General features: G+C 45.3%; 1 long non-coding RNA gene across 30 annotated transcripts in view; it reads right to left on the minus strand.

The window, feature by feature from the left end:
* Positions 1-15796, minus strand: part of LOC109550584 (uncharacterized) — a 143129-nt gene that overhangs the window by 86207 nt on the left and 41126 nt on the right. For 15 of the 30 annotated variants that reach the window (XR_012329351.1, XR_012329352.1, XR_012329350.1 and 12 more), the window contains 3 exons: positions 13604-13651; positions 13261-13384; positions 12042-12385 (listed from right to left, as the gene is read on the minus strand). This is a non-coding gene — a long non-coding RNA (uncharacterized lncRNA). Of the gene's footprint in view, positions 1-12041; positions 12386-13260; positions 13437-13603; positions 13652-13997; positions 14337-15796 lie in introns of all 30 variants that reach the window. The other 15 variants (XR_004524397.1, XR_004524400.1, XR_012329356.1 and 12 more) reach the window with 6 other exon arrangements.

Raw genomic sequence — 15796 nt, forward strand, 5'->3', positions numbered from 1 at the left:
GGCCCAGCTTGGTAAAGTCTTAGGGAGGGCTCTAACAGTAAAAAAAATGACATTCGGGTGACGTAAGTTTACCTACATGTTCAACTAATACACCACCACCATTCATTCATGTACTTAATAAACATTCATGGAGGTGCTATTATATACTAGGCACCATGGCAACAACAGGGACAATGACACAGTCCCTATCACCACCTGTGTGGCTCAGAGTTGGGCATTTTGGGAACACTCAGTGCATTTGGAATGATTCTTTCAATATCTGCCTTCACCTGCGAGAGCCGTGTATGTCGGGAGAGACATGTATCTGGGAGCGGGAAGGCAGTTGGAAAATCAAAGATTACAGTAAAATATGATAAGTATAATAATGATGGAGATAAGCCAGGGGTAGGGGTGGCTAAGGGAGTTCAGAGGAAGACATCTAAATCCAACTGGGATAAGGACGGTCAAGAAAAGTTTTCCAGGAAGGAGGGGCTCCTCACACTGAATTCTGAAGAATAAGTAGAAGTTAGCAAAATAAAGAAGAGGGGGAACTGTCCCAGTGGATGGGACAGCAATGCCAGTATTCTGACTGAACAAGACTAATAATTAGTAATCACTTAGCAAACCCTCATCTCAGTCAAACAATTGGATTTTAGCCAATCAGAATGATGGAGGCCGCTGCGGTGGACACGAGGCTGTGCACCATGCCCTGTGAGCATGCGCTAGCCAGCAGAGTTGGCTGGTTTTTCGGGTGCAATATGGAACACTGAGCAAGGGGTAGGGGGCGTCACAGGAACTCTCCAGGAGAACACAGGGGAACAACCCTACGCTCTCTGCCGCTTAGTCATGAAACAGCAGTCCTGTACAACTCAACAGGCTTTCTAGTCCTTTCTTCAAGGTGGCCTGGATTGTTTGTTGACCAGTTTGCTCCCTGCTCCAATGGCGTACAATCTTCTCAAGGAGAGCAGCTCTGTCTGTGGTGTTAAAGACATCTGCCAAGTCATTGCTATTTCTTTCACTGAGAAGTGGAATGTAATCACCTCCCCTTGAATCTGGGTTGGCCCTTAGTGTCTTATTTGGCCAAGAGAATGCAGTGGAAATGACTTTCTGGGACATCAGAAGCTGGGTCATAAAAAGCCATGAATCTTCCACCTGGATCACTAGAACACTAGCTCTTAGAGCCCAGAGCTTCCACATAAGAACACCAATCGTTGGGCTTCCCTGGTGGTGCAGTGGTTGAGAATCTGCCTGCCGATGCAGGGGACACGGGTTTGACCCCTGGTCTGGGAAGATCCCACATGCCGCAGAGCAACTAGGCCCGTGAGCCACAACTACTGAGCCTGCGCGTCTGGAGCCTGTGCTCCACAACAAGAGAGGCTGCGATAGTGAAGAGGCCCGCGCACCACGATGAAGAGTGGCCCCCGCTCGCCGCAACTACAGAAAGCCCTCGCACAGAAACGAAGACCCAACACAGCCAAAAATAAATATAAATATAAAAATAAATAAATAAATAAATAAATAAAAGATTACTATTAATGAAAGAAAACCCGACATCTCAAGTTAATGAATTTAGTACTTTGAAAAAAAAAAAAAGAACACCAATCGCACTGACACCCCACGCTGGGTGTAGGTGCTCTGGCTGACAGGGCCAGCTGAGCCTAGCCTTCCAGCCATCCGCCAAGGCACCAGACATGAGCAAAGCTATGGTGATGGGCTCACGAGACCAGCCCATCTTCCAGCTAAATACCGTTGAGTGATCTCTGTCAATGACAAGAATCACCCAGCTAAGCCCTGAATGAATTCCTGAATTATGGAATATTGTAAAATGGTTGTTGCATCGAGCCACTAAGTTTTGAGGTTGGTTTATTGCATAGCAATACACAAGAGGGACACCGTCTCAGTCACCATGATATCCATGGTGCTGGCACTGCGTCTGGCACATAGTCGACCCCTAGCCCTCTGGTATATATTCGTTGACCAAAGGAATGAGTGCTAGAGAGAAGAATAAGAGAAAGGGCTACCAGAGGAAGATAAAAATGACTTACAAGTGGCAGTTGTTATGCGTTTAGAGAACTTCAGATAAATGAGTATACTTTTCTAAATAATATGGTACCTACTCTGGGAAGCTAAGCAAAAGAGACAGTTAAATTCTCCTGGGGTGGCAGGGGGGATCATGAAGTAACAACGGAGTCTTTACCCCATGTTCCCTACCTTAAAATCCAGCTGTCCAGTGGCTTTCCCTTCATCCCAAGATCTCAGGTTTTTCTAGTTCTCATGATACGGACCTAGTCCAGTTACAATTAATATGCTTTTCCTTCTCTTCACTTATAAGACCTTTGCACTTTCCTGGAGGTGATTAACTCCAAAAAGACAAGCTAGAAACTTGGAGCGAGAGATTAATTACCGAAACGAATGCACTTCCAAGTTTGGCTTCAGAACTAGGCCCACCTTGCAAAGTATACACACAGACTATGCCTCCCAATGGAGATATCTGGACTTTGATTCTAAATGTAACTAGGTTTTACTTCCCTTACTTTTAATTGCCTGAAGTTTAGCCTGAAATTCAATCAGTAGACTATTGTTTTCTGCTTCCTGGGAAGCAAGTCACAGCTGAAAGGACTGCTGGGGGAGAACTGGGTGGGGTTATAAATCTGAATCTTGGCGTGACTTTTATGAATTTTCTTTCTTGCCCATTTTACTCACCTCTTTCTGGCTCTGATGTTATCAGTAATTTCCCGAGACAGAGAAAACCCAGACTTCCTCAAAGAGTTCAACTACCTGCTTCAGCAAAATCCGAAATGGGGGGGAGACTAGCTGCTCCATAGAAACCCCCCTCCTGTGTTTGTGTCCAAGGAGAGGCACACAAAGAAAACACACTGGCAGGCCGCTTTCATTTCTGCCTTCCTCTAGTTGGCTAAGAAGCAAAGCCCGTGGTGATTCTGGTCAGGCCACCCAAAAGCCAGAATGGACAGGACACTCTTACAGCCAATGACGACACATTAAGATAGAATATTAAGCTTCTTCTGATGTAGTCAAAGGCATGGGCTATCCAGCACCAACAAAACAGATGAGGAGCTGTGCAAAGCGCAGACTAGAAAGCAGCCTTATTTTAATTTTCTCATCAAGTCCAGAGTTTTGCCTGCTCAGCGTTAGTTTCCAAACAGCACGCATGTTAAAAGATCAAACCTGGCTTTTTCTACCTACCAGTGAACTCGGAGTTAAGAAACCTGGGCTCTAGTCCTGCCTATGCTGTTGACAGACTCTGTTTTTCCAGACCAGCCCCTTCCCCTCTCCGGGGGCGTGAGTTCCCTCAGCTGCAAAACAAAGAGCGTGGACAGACAGTGTTTAAGGACTGGAAGTGACAAATGCAGTCAAATGTTCGTTATCCAAGAGCAGATTCTCTGTGGGTCGCTTTGCCTTCAACCTTATGGGTAGTGCCACTTCTGATGAGTACCTTCCCCACATAATTAAGGCTCTGCTGCCATTTCAATATCTTCTTTACTTTGTATTCGGAAATGTCCTTTGAAATCCACACACTTAATGACTCCTATGTTGTAAAGGAAGTCTTAGAGAGCAATGCTTATCTCATTCTAAGAGACCTAACAGATGAGGAGCATATATTCAAATGTAAGCACAAGGGGGCTTCCCTGGTGGCGCAGTGGTTGAGAACTTGCCTGCCAATGCAGGGGACACGGGTTCGAGCCCTGGTCTGGGAAGATCCCACATGCCGCGGAGCAACTAGGCCCGTGAGCCACAACTGCTGAGCCTGCGCGTCTGGAGCCTGTGCTCCACAACAAGAGAGGCCGCGACAGTGAGAGGCCCGCGCACCGCGATGAAGAGTGGCTCCCGCTCGCCGCAACTAGAGAAAGCCCTCGCACAAAAACGAAGACCCAACACGGCCAAAAATAATAAATAAATAAATAATTAAAAAAAAAAATGTAAGCACAAAAGCGCAATCACCAAATAATAGGGACTGCATATTAAAATGGCCACTATGTGCCAAGACTTTACATGGAGCATTCTAATGCTTACAACAGCAATGAAGGTTCCAGCGACAGTTGTTGATGAGGGCCACATGCTGTGCTGGACACTCTGAAATACATACTTTCTGACAGCAAACACTACATAGCACGTACTGCCTGCCAGGCCCTGTTCTAAGTCCTCCATGTATATTAATTTCTGCAATACACACACCAACTCCACACGGGAGGAGCTATGCTTAACCTTGTGCTACAGATGAGGAAACCAAGGCACAGAAAGTTTAAGTACCTTGACCAAGGTCACAGAAGTTAATAAATAACAGAGCTAGGAACCAAATCCAGAAAGTCTAATTCATACAACCCTTCAAGGAAGATAATGTCCTATGCCCATAGGGAGGCTTTCAGCTGTCCATTAACTGACAAATTAACCTCAAAACTCCACTGGCTTAACATCACAACAGTTCGTTCTCACTAATGCTACATGTTCATTGCAAGTTGACGAGGCTCTATGCTCTTCATGGTCACTTAGGGACTCTGACTGATGAAGGCTCTACCACAAGTAGTGCCGCCAGCTGCCACAGCAGGGAGAAGAGAGCACACAGAGATGGCACACGTGCTCTTCTCTGCTTCAGCCGAGAAGTGACACAGGTCGTTTTCCCTCATGGTCATTAAGTATGTGGATTTCAAAGGACATTTCTGAATACAAGGTAAAGAAGATATTGAAATGGCAGCAAGGCCTTAATTAAGCAGGGAAGGTACTCACACAGTCCCAGCTAACTACAAGAGGACTTGGAAGTTAGTCTTTCACACTCCCAGAAGGAAGAAACAGATGTTAGTAAACACTAGTAGTGTCCACCACAAGCTGCAAGTATCACAACACCCAACTAAAAGTTCCACTCCATACCTTATGGAAACCAGCATTCTTATAACAGAGAAGAAGAAAATGGCTATTGGACAGGTAACCAACAGTGTTCATCATACACCCTCATCTTAAGATGAAGAACCCAAGACTTAGAGACGTTTAGTAATGTACACAAGGTCATTCAACAAGGAAGTAACAGCCTGAATTTGAACCCTGGTTTGACTCCAAAAGTCTGTATTGTTTTTACTCCAGCAAACTGCCTCACAAAGGAAGAAAGAAAATGTTTCGTGATCATCTACCACTCAGGGTTATCCACAGTGGTCCACAAAGTCAGGAGAGAGAACTGGAGCTCAAGCTGGCTATGGACCACCACTGCATCATACAGAAGTGCAGATGTCAGCACTGGAAGGGGCTCTCAGGCAAGAGACCAGACCACCTTTCGCCACATCAGCACTTTTTCACACACAGAAACTGTGACCCATCAAGTGAAGTACTTTGTCCAAAAGTACCTGGACTATAATGAGATAGCTCTACTATAGCATTTGTGTCAGCCAGGGTCCTGGCAGCAACCAGAGGACACATTCACAAAGTATAACTGAAGGTGTGGGCAGGGTAAAGGGGACCAGGGGATTGGGCAGCAGGCCGAACCAGCAGCAGGGAAAAGCTGTTACCATCCTAGTCCTGAAGTGGGAAGGAGAACAGAGTCTGGTAAAAACTGAGGCTGTTGGAAAGGGACAACCCAACAGAAGGTGTGGCACAAAATAGAGGAACACCATCATTGCCAAATGTGACCTGGCAGAGAGGGAGCTGGAGAAATAAATATCCAGACCTCTCTTTCCTCCCAACTCTCTAATCCTCCTCCCTCCCCCACTGATACCTCCCATTGGCCAAATCCACTGGAAGCCAAGGGTCAAGGAAGCCTGGGTGATACAGTCCATAGAAGTCTATCTCCAGGGGCCCAGAGCAGGGGAGAAAGGGTAAAAAGGGGATCTGAAGTGTTAAACTGAGACTATACATTATAGCAACTTTTCTTTTTATTTATCGATTCATTTGTTTGCTTATTTACCATGTTCAGTGTCAGAAAGTGCTAAATACATTTAAATCCCCATCAAAATTCAAGTCTGTCTTTGAAATCTGGTAGTGAAAGCATGTCACCTATCCAAGTATAATGCTATTTTTATTTGGAAGATCAAGGGTATATTTTAAGGCCATGTTTAGTTCAGCATGAGGTAAAGAAAACTACATTTTAACCACAGCTTGACTTCTCGTTAAACATGGCAGATTGACCACATGTGATTCTCTCTCTCTCTCTCTCTCTCTCTGTCGAAGCCCCATTAAAACAACAGTAAAGAAATTAAAACAAAACAATGAGAGAGAGAGAGAAAAGAGAAGAGAGAGAAGTGTACAAGTCCACACAAACTAAGAAAATAGGAAAGGAGACCTTAGTGGATGAGAGCTGTCAACACATTTTTTGAAGATGGGAAGTCAGTGGAGGAGTGTGTGTCAATTTAGAAGAGTGAAGGAAATGCCAAAGAAAAGTGAGCCAGTTAGCCCCAAGAGAATTCTGGGAAGGCTTAGGACTTAAAAATACCAGGTACCACAGGCGTTAGGGGTAAGATACAGGAAAACAGGAATTGAAAGTATGTACGTGGAGGAGTAGGTTCCCACATTTCCTTCATCCCATGCAGCTAGCCAGGCAACCGTTCCATCCACCCTTTCTGTGCCCAGGAAACAAAAGCTGTAGTCTCTGAAGACACTGGATCAGACACACTCGGGGCACTAGGAACACTGGGTATAGTAGAGGGTGGGATGAGGCACATGACAGAAAATGGAGGGATCAAGTGAAAGTCTATATATGGAATGGCAGGAACCCAGCCAGCCTACCCCCAATCCCAAAATACGTGCAGGCAGGCTAAGGGATTCTATCCTTGAATAAGTACAGGTCACTAGAGGAAATTCCCCTGTATACTGACATTTGGATGTCCTCCCACAAAAAGGCAGTCGCTGCCCAATCACTCTACAGTGAAGCCACTAGTTGGCAAGCTCTGCCTTTCCATCCAACGCTTCCACTCAGCTTTTGAGGGCTCAACTCTTAAACACGAATTGACAGCCAAGGATCACAAGACATTTAGGGAGAGCCTCTAAAATGAGAGAATAGAAGAAAAGTTTATATGTATTTATATATATTTACATATATAAATGTGTATTTTTATGTATTTCATATATATATGTATACACAAACCATGAAAGGACGCTATGAGAAAGATAGAAAACAAGGCATTGATGGATATTGAAACTATGATAATCAAAATGAAAAAAAGAGTAGGAAGATTAAAATAGGGAAATCTCTCCAAAAGTAGAACATAATAAAGACCAAGAGAGTAAAAGGTAAGAAACGTAGAGGAATAATCACGGAGGTCTAACATCCAAATAATTGAAATTTCAGAAAGAAGAAAGAGGGAAGAAAATTATTAAAGTAATAATACAGGAAAATTTCTCAGATACTAAGGACATGAATTTCCACATTGAAAGGGCAAAAGGAAGGGCCAGAAAAGATGAATGCATAAAGATCTACACCAATTCACATCATCATAAAATTTCTGAATAATATGGGTTAAAAGAAAATCCTAAAAGCTTCTAGAGCTGTGTAAGGAAAAAAAATCCTATACAGAAGATTAGGAGACAGACTGGCAGCAGACTTTTAAGTAACAACACTGAAAACTAGGAGACAATGTCTTTAAAATTCTGGGAGAAAAAAATCAACCTATAATTTTATATGTAGCTAAACTATCTACTTCATATGATGAGTTATATAATTTTGCCTTTAGGAGAGTTGCATTTCCATGCTCATTGACACCTGGCTTGGCCATAAGATTTGCTTTGGCCAATGAAATGTGAACAGAAGTGACATGTGCCAATTCTGAGCAGCAGCACTGAGAGTCATCACTGGTTTTGTCAGTGCTCCTTTTCTTTTGCTGTGAGAACTGCTTTTCCCAGAAAGGGGTTTCTTCCTCAGCCTGGGTCCAAGAATGAAAAATACCAAGAGAGAGCTGTGGCTGACCCATGAAGAACAGAAGACATGAGTAAGAAAGAACTTGTTGTGTAAACCATTGAGGTTTTAGAATAATTTACCACCACAGCATAACCATTAGTCAGTAAAAAGCTGACTAATACACTTCCCATACGCCTTTATTTAGGAATCTACTAGAGCATGTGCCTCAACAGAACAAGTGAGTAAACCAAAACAGAGGGAGACTTTGGACCCAGAAAACTAGGACTCTAACACATGAAACTGGTGACAGAAAGTCCTAGGATGATACCTGTGCAGCAAGCCTAGAGAGCAACTAGCCCAGACTGAAGCAGGAGGCTGGAACACTCCAGGAAAAAATAAAATTGATATATTATCTGATAGTTTTTAGTATTTAGAAAATAATACTGAGAACTATTTGACAAATCTGATGGATGTTGTAGAGAAACTAAGGAATAAATACAAAGAAAACCAGGCAAATAAAAATTAAGCAATTATTGACCCCAGGGAAAATAAAATATTATTTAAAAAAGGACACGTAAGCCTAATGCATTGGCTTACCAGTGGCCAATATTTACAAAGCTATAATAATATAAACATTGAATACCGATTTTGAAGAAATATGCAATTTACTTATATTAGGGCAATAGGGGAGGGAAGATGGAGGGATTCTGTTCACAAATATTCCAGGGCATCTCCTTCCAGGCATGTGGTAGGACTGCCCTTTTCTGGCCTTCTTTAAAATTAACTGTGGCCCTATGGTTTCCTTCAATCAATAAAACATGAGGGAAACTGCCTTGTGACATAACTGGGCAGAAGCTTTGAGAGCCAGGATGTAGTCAGCCTGTTATTTGCAGAGATCGTGGAATCGGGTGTTGTGATGGAGACTCCATCAGCCTAGAGGACCAGCATAAGCCAGAGGTTCCCTAACCACCTAGGGTGAACATGTAGCAGGAGCAAGAAATAAACTTTTGTTGTATCAAGCCACCAGTAATGAGGAGCGGTTTGTTTGCAGCACACACTAGCCAAGCATGACTACGAGACAGCTAGAGTCTCATCTACCATTACAGGAAGTCAACAAGCAACATCTAAAATAATGAACCAAGGAATAGCAGTAAAAACATGTAAAATATGAAGGTAAATACCACAGGCAATAACTAAAATGGTTAAAAGGTGGTTGCTCCAAAGAAGCAGGCTTAAGAGGGAGCCGTGCTGGCCTGTTTTTGTTGTCTGTGTTGTTACAAGCCTGATGTTTTAAAAGAATATTTGTACTATTACCTTGATAAAAATAATTTTAAACCATCCTATATGTGCACACTCTAGTGGGGATCCAGTATAAGGAACAAGATGCTGGTAGCAGCAGGGTTGTATGTGAATTTCCTCTCCAGTGCTTAGAATTCCTAACGAAGAAAAGAGGGTCTAGCCTACGTTGTTTTTAATAGAGAAACTCAATTACCATGAGACCTTTAAGACAGGTCCCTCTAGATTGAACACTGGCTCCAGATATTTGTAGGACTTTTATCTCCAGGATCATAATTCCAAAAGAAGCAATGATAAAAACAGTAGATAGGGATGAATGAAGAGTTTTGATTCTAAGTAATCAGGGATACTTAGAATAAGTCGTCAGAAGGACTTGGAGATTGTATTATAAAATCCTCATGAACGTACATGTTTCTCCAAGGGCTGAGGAGAAAAGGGCTCCCTAGGAGCATCTCTGTCACAATAGGACAGCTGCCCAAGTGGACCCTGATACCTCGTTCTAGAGATATTTCTTCCTCAGAGAGTTTCTCTGCTCACGTTTAGAGGAATTTGTACTGTGCTTCTGTAAAGGAGCAATACCTCTCACACTCCAATAGTGAATAAGGCAGAGCAGCCTAGGAAAGACCTGTGCATCTCACAGCAAAGTAACACAGAGATGAAGCAAGATGAATGATGGCTTATGGTGAAGCCCATTTCATCACCCAGAAGAGTCAGGAGACTCACCCAAAATACCCAACTCATCCAAAACATCAGGAGAGAGAAGCCTCTAGTGAAAGCTGTGTTTCTGTGTGTACTGCCACATCAATCCAACCATACTGCCTGTTATAACACGGCACCCATTTGGAAGATGGTGTGTTGGGAACAGGGATAGTACTTGTAGCTTTGGACCACAGAGTAAGTTATATATGCCTGGATCAGGGTGCACTGTCAACGACAGCTCCCATCATATGCCCAATGCATTCCTAAATGGCTCCATCTTTGGCTGCTCTTGCAAGCCTAGTCATTTGATCATGTCATGGCTGCTTGTGAACTGGAATCACATAAATGAACCAAATTGGTCCTTTATATCTGAATTGGATGTGAGGTGTTCACACTGACTTTTAAATACGGACTTCCATATGTTCTGGGACATGACAAGATGATAATGAAATCAAACTATAAATTTCTGACTGGGGAGTAGGTGCAGCTCTACTATCCTTCCTTCCCAATCCTTCTTCCAAGACCAAATCTTCTCTCCCCTCCCTAAACTAAAGACACATCACATGCATCTCTGACTGATGCAGAGCTGCAGCTCCAAGCCATACTGGATGCTCTAACCTCTGACTCACATGGTCCCTAGGGCCTAGGACCAGTTTTTCAGCGTTAATAGCTTTCTCTTCCACCTCCTGCTAAACTAAACAAAAGTTCTAAGAATGTCGACCAAATTGTCACTTTGATCCAACATCTTGAGTTCAAGGGATTCTAACATGTTCTGAACGCTAAAAATCTCAACTCTTCAAAATCTGACCCAAATCTACCTTACCTTCCAGTCTTTTCTCCAGTAGCTTCCTGCAACATCCACACCTCATTCCACTATGCTAGATTACTTGTGGCTCGGCGAACAACCCACGTATTTCCCTGCTGTCAACCTCTGCTCATGCCAGTGCCTTGACCAGGAATTTTCTCTCCCACTAGACTACGAGACAACCTGAGAGTAGGGACTGCGCCCTTCTCATCTGTTCATTCCTGGCACCCCGCATAGCACGTAGCCCATAAGAGGTACTCGATAAATATGTGTTAAACAAATCTTAAAAGGCACCACAAACCATTCGCTGATCTCTTAAAGTAACAAATGTACCAACTCAAGCATGCTACTCCACATGATGCTTCAGAACAGCCGGTATCAAGGCTTACATACCCCATATATGAGCTAAAGAGCCTAAACAAACTAACAAACAAACAGTGATCTCAGATCTCAAGAGAAAAAAGAAGAAAGGAAAACCTCACTTCTCAAAATACTACTTCAGTGTGGCCAGAAGACGGGAGGAGCCTCACGGAAGCCTTTCAACTCCAAAAAAAAAAAAAACAAAACAGGTGCAGTGTATGTTCCTGGGCCCTCCGTGTGCTCTGAGCTTGCAGCAAATGACTACTCCAGATAGGATTCTGTTTCTCACCTGGGCACTGAGAAATCAGAAGTCTGGCAGGCGAACAGAGCCACAGTTTTCTTAGTTAATAGATCTCTGATGCTCATGGTGTTGAAACAAATGCAGAACAAGAGGAAACAAAACATCCCCTCTCGCCTCAACACAAAAGAGCAGCCCAGAGGTCCAGGTGGTCCATGACAACAGCGAAGGTTAGTCCAGGAGCCACAACTAAAAGACCAAACACCAACATTCACTACATGCACGAGGCAGAAATGCTACAACGGTTCCCTCTTAACCCCATGAACTGGTTTGAGGGCTTAAGCACAATGCATGTCATTAAGGACTTTTAAAGGAGATATGCTGTGGATAATCTGCATATGATGGAGATCTGGTTACTGTATAGAGCAAATGCCACCCGATTTCAGACGTCACCAAAAAGTTTGCTAACATGTACATGTAGCATAATTTTTAACCAAAAACCTGGAGTTCTGAAAGAAAAATGACACCTCCAAGCCTATATGGAAAGCGGCGGGAGGCAGGGGTAGAAAAAGACGTACAGGAGAGAGGGGCAGCGTGTTGGTAGCAGTCGACAACGGTTTGTGTAATTGAACTTGTCTGGCCTTCCTAAAGACCTTGACGTAAACCCAGGCACCAGCTGACAGAAGCAGTAGCGATTTGGGTCCATTTGCCAGAAATTCTATGGGCAAAGCAAAAACATCACCTTTGGGCTGTAAAGAGGGACTTGGGCACAGTCGCTATTAAGAAAACAAAAAAGAGAAAATTATTTTTAAAAAGCTACACGACAGTACCTCTTTAATGATCATAATGTCCTCTGATGAAGGTGGAAGGTATTTGGAAAATAATCAATAACCTTCCCTAATAGTTTTTTCGGGGGGAAATGGCGGTCATCCTTTCGTTGCCTTCTCTTCAGCCATGCACCAGTGACACACGGCAGTTTCAAATTCCTCCCAATGACAAGGCACCCTGGAGAGTCTATTTCACGCTGGACCGCAGAGGAAAGAGAAAGTTGTCAAAAAGCTAGGGCAGCCAGATTTTTCTAATAAATCTGGACAGTTAGCTGTTTGGTATCGCATAGCATTTTATTTCATAGGAGGCTGGCAGATCCCCCTGTGGCTTCTTCGGTTAATGCTTCCTGGAGAGAAGAGGCAAGAACTGTGAGTGGGTTCACCCCAAGTGAACTGTGAGATGCCCAGAGTGTCCCATGGATGTATAACCGGACTATGGGATAAGATAGACTACTGCCCATATTTTGCAGCAAAGCAAAGGACAAGCACAGGTCAAATGGAGGCAGAACTTGGAGAGCCACAGAGTTGTCCCCAAGGGGGCTGACCGGCCCTCCAAGTTACAAAGATCAGAAAACTACGACAAATGCAAGCTAGCTATTTCAGATGGCAATCCGGTTAGGAAAGACTGGGCAGCAGTGGCAGTACTAGTCATCAGGCAGGTAGAAACACTGTGTTCCCACAAGAGTTTACTTGAACTGGACCCTAGCTGGCAGCCAGGTAGCGAGACAGAGCCCAGCACCCCAGAAAAAGGCCTAGCAAAGCCTAGGAGGGATGTCAGAGCCCCAACGAAGCAGGACAGCCTTCAGTGGGTTCCGGGAGCTTGTCCCAGCTTCACCCACACCCTAATGTAAAAAGGGTGACTGCAGGGCTTCCCTGGTGGCGCAGGGGTTGAGAGCCCGCCTGCCAATGCAGGAGACACGGGTTCGTGCCCTGGTCCGGGAAGATCCCACATGCCGCGGAGCGGAGGGGCCCGTGAGCCATGGCCGCTGAGCCTGCGCGTCCGGAGCCTGTGCCCCGCAACGGGAGAGGCCACAACAGTGAGAGGCCCGTGTAACGCAAAAAAAAAAAAAAAAAAAAAAAAAAAAAAAACGGGTGACTGCAGACTAATTAGCGCCCACGGGCCTCAGGGGCTCTTCCCAGGGGCACTTAGTACTGAGTCATCAGACTACTTCCAGATGTTATCTACTGAGCAGCATCGGGGGTGGGGTGGATTACTACTCGCCTGCCAAGGTCAGTCCTTAATGCTTCAGGCACTGAACGTCACTGAGTCTTCCGGCTGAGACCTTTAGCACCTATCCGTGATGGGGGGGCCGGGGCAACTAGAGTCTGACAATCAGATGGCAGGTCTGGAATGCAAGGTCTATTTCACCCCTGTGCTCTGCCAAGGTCATCAATCCACTGTGCAGGGCATCCAGTGCCATGTAAGGGAATGGAATTCAGCCTTTGATTCAGCAATCCAAGGCACTAGCTCGCATTATATCAATGTCTAAGTGATACCAGTAGATAAAAATCTAGCATTAGCATTTCAGTGTCAGTGGCCTCAGAGAGAGCTTCAACATACGTACCAGATGGATTCACTCTTTTAGATTTAGTTCCCGTCTCTCGGCAAACTCCTGCAACAGCAAAGGAATAATTACTGCTCAGTGGAATACTGTACAGCGCTAGCCAACTAATAAAGTGACATCAATTTAAACCAGTAAATATGAATATTTGGAAGGGAAAAGAATTCTCTTTCCAGAGCAATTATTTGTCTTTTCAGAAATGTTTGCCAATACAAAACCCTCCTCCCCCGCCTGTGGAACTGCAAAGACAAGAACCACAGCAGGGCATCTTCACCACTGGAAGGGGCTGGAAGGCATTGGGCAGAGGGGCAGAGATGGCTTTGTACGGAGCCTTGTGCATTGCTAAGGGGAACACAACTTAAATCTAAAACTCATATGCAATGGAAAGCACACTCACAAAGGAAAGATAGCAAATGGTAGGGTGACCACCATTTTTGTTTGTTTTGTTTTTGCGGTACGCGGGCCTCTCACTGCTGTGGCCTCTCCCGTTGCGGAGCACAGGCTCCGGACGCGCAGGCTCAGCGGCCATGGCTCACGGGCCCAGCCGCTCCGCGGCATGTGGGATCCTCCCGGACCGGGGCACGAACCCGCGTCCCCTGCATCGGCAGGCAGACTCCCAGCCACTGCGCCACCAGGGAAGCCCCCAGGATGACCATCATTTTTTTCACGTGGACTCCACTTGACAGACAAAAGATCATTTTCGTGTTCATTATCTCACTAGAGGCACCCAACATCTCTGCAAGGCAGGCAGGGAAAGGACTGTTAGACCCATTTTACAGATGAAGAAGCTGAGATGTGATAGCGATTTAATGGACTTCATTCAGACCTGCTTCTGCCCCACAACCGTGGCATCACCTAGGTGGCAGTGGATACAAAATGGCATCCTCATCCCTCCACTGGCCACCTCACCCCAACCACACCAGCTACTGCTCTTAATTCACTGAGGAAACTGCCTGCATCCTAGGTGTGGAGGCAGCTGTTCAAAGCCCTTTACACCCACATCCAACTGGCTCCCACTAGAGGCCGACAGCTGGTCTAATTGAATTGTCATTAGGCACTAGAGGCAGCACCTCCACGGTTTACCTTCGACAGAGAAGTCAACAGATGTATCTCCCTAGCTACTCAAGAGTGTGCTTGGAACAGTTCGCTTTGATTCCCTTTTAAAGCAATAATGGCCCCACCACTACTACTCCGCCACACCACAAAGAGCCAGCAAGGCACGGCAGCGGCTCAGTACCCTGAGGACTCATGAACCGCTCCCACCCTACCCCCATCCACATGGACATTTAGGAAAACCTTCAACAGCATCGCTCTTACACTGGGGCAACAAGGTCCCTGCCCGAGACCTCACACTTTACAGGGCCTTGCTCTGGCCCCACTCCAGCCTCACCACTGCCCATAGAGCAAGGAATCTATGGGGCCAAGGGGACTTGCCCACCCAACGTCTATGCTTCCCTCTTCTATGCCACTCTCAAACTACCCAAGACCTTGAAATTCCCTGCCCATGTGCCCCAAGCCTGTGTTCATGGCCTGGCAATCCTCTGCCCTAGTTTTGCTTTCCTGAGGATGGACCAAACCACAGATGGACACAACCCTAGGCCTGAGTGGTGAACGACGGGTGTCCACTGAGCAGCTGTTACCCTTCTACCCGGTGATGATGAAGCTTGACCATGTGGGCTACAACAGTACCTCTCAAACTTTAATGTGCTTGTGAATCATCTGGGATCTTATTAAAGTCCACACCTTGGTTAAGTAGGCCTAGAGTAGGCCCTGAGAGTTGACAGTTCCAATGAGTGCTTGGGTAATGCTGATGCTCTGGGCTGGGGTCCACAATTTGAGGAGCAAGGTTGGTGTCTATAGGCTTGTGTGGAGGGCCCCTCAGGGTAAGGGACAGAGCCAAGAGCTTGGAGAGAAAGGGGAGTTTGCAGTGAGCCTGTATTTTGCGCCCTTGCCCCAGGCCCACCAAAGTTAGGGGTGGCCTTGCCTTTCATCATGTCAAGAAGTATCAAGAGTATGTCAACATCTCTGAGCACCAAAGGAAAACAGTGAAGTGAGACATACCATTTGTCCCTCCTCCAAAGCCCCTACATCCTTCCCACCATCCCCTCCCATGCCAGAAACTGGGAGGCCATCTCCTGGGACCTGTCACAGTGAACACATTCCATCAATTTTCAATATCAACCTCCCCCTTCCATG

This window comes from Tursiops truncatus, chromosome X, assembly GCF_011762595.2.
Source record: "Tursiops truncatus isolate mTurTru1 chromosome X, mTurTru1.mat.Y, whole genome shotgun sequence".
Taxonomy (NCBI): Eukaryota; Metazoa; Chordata; class Mammalia; order Artiodactyla; family Delphinidae; genus Tursiops; species Tursiops truncatus.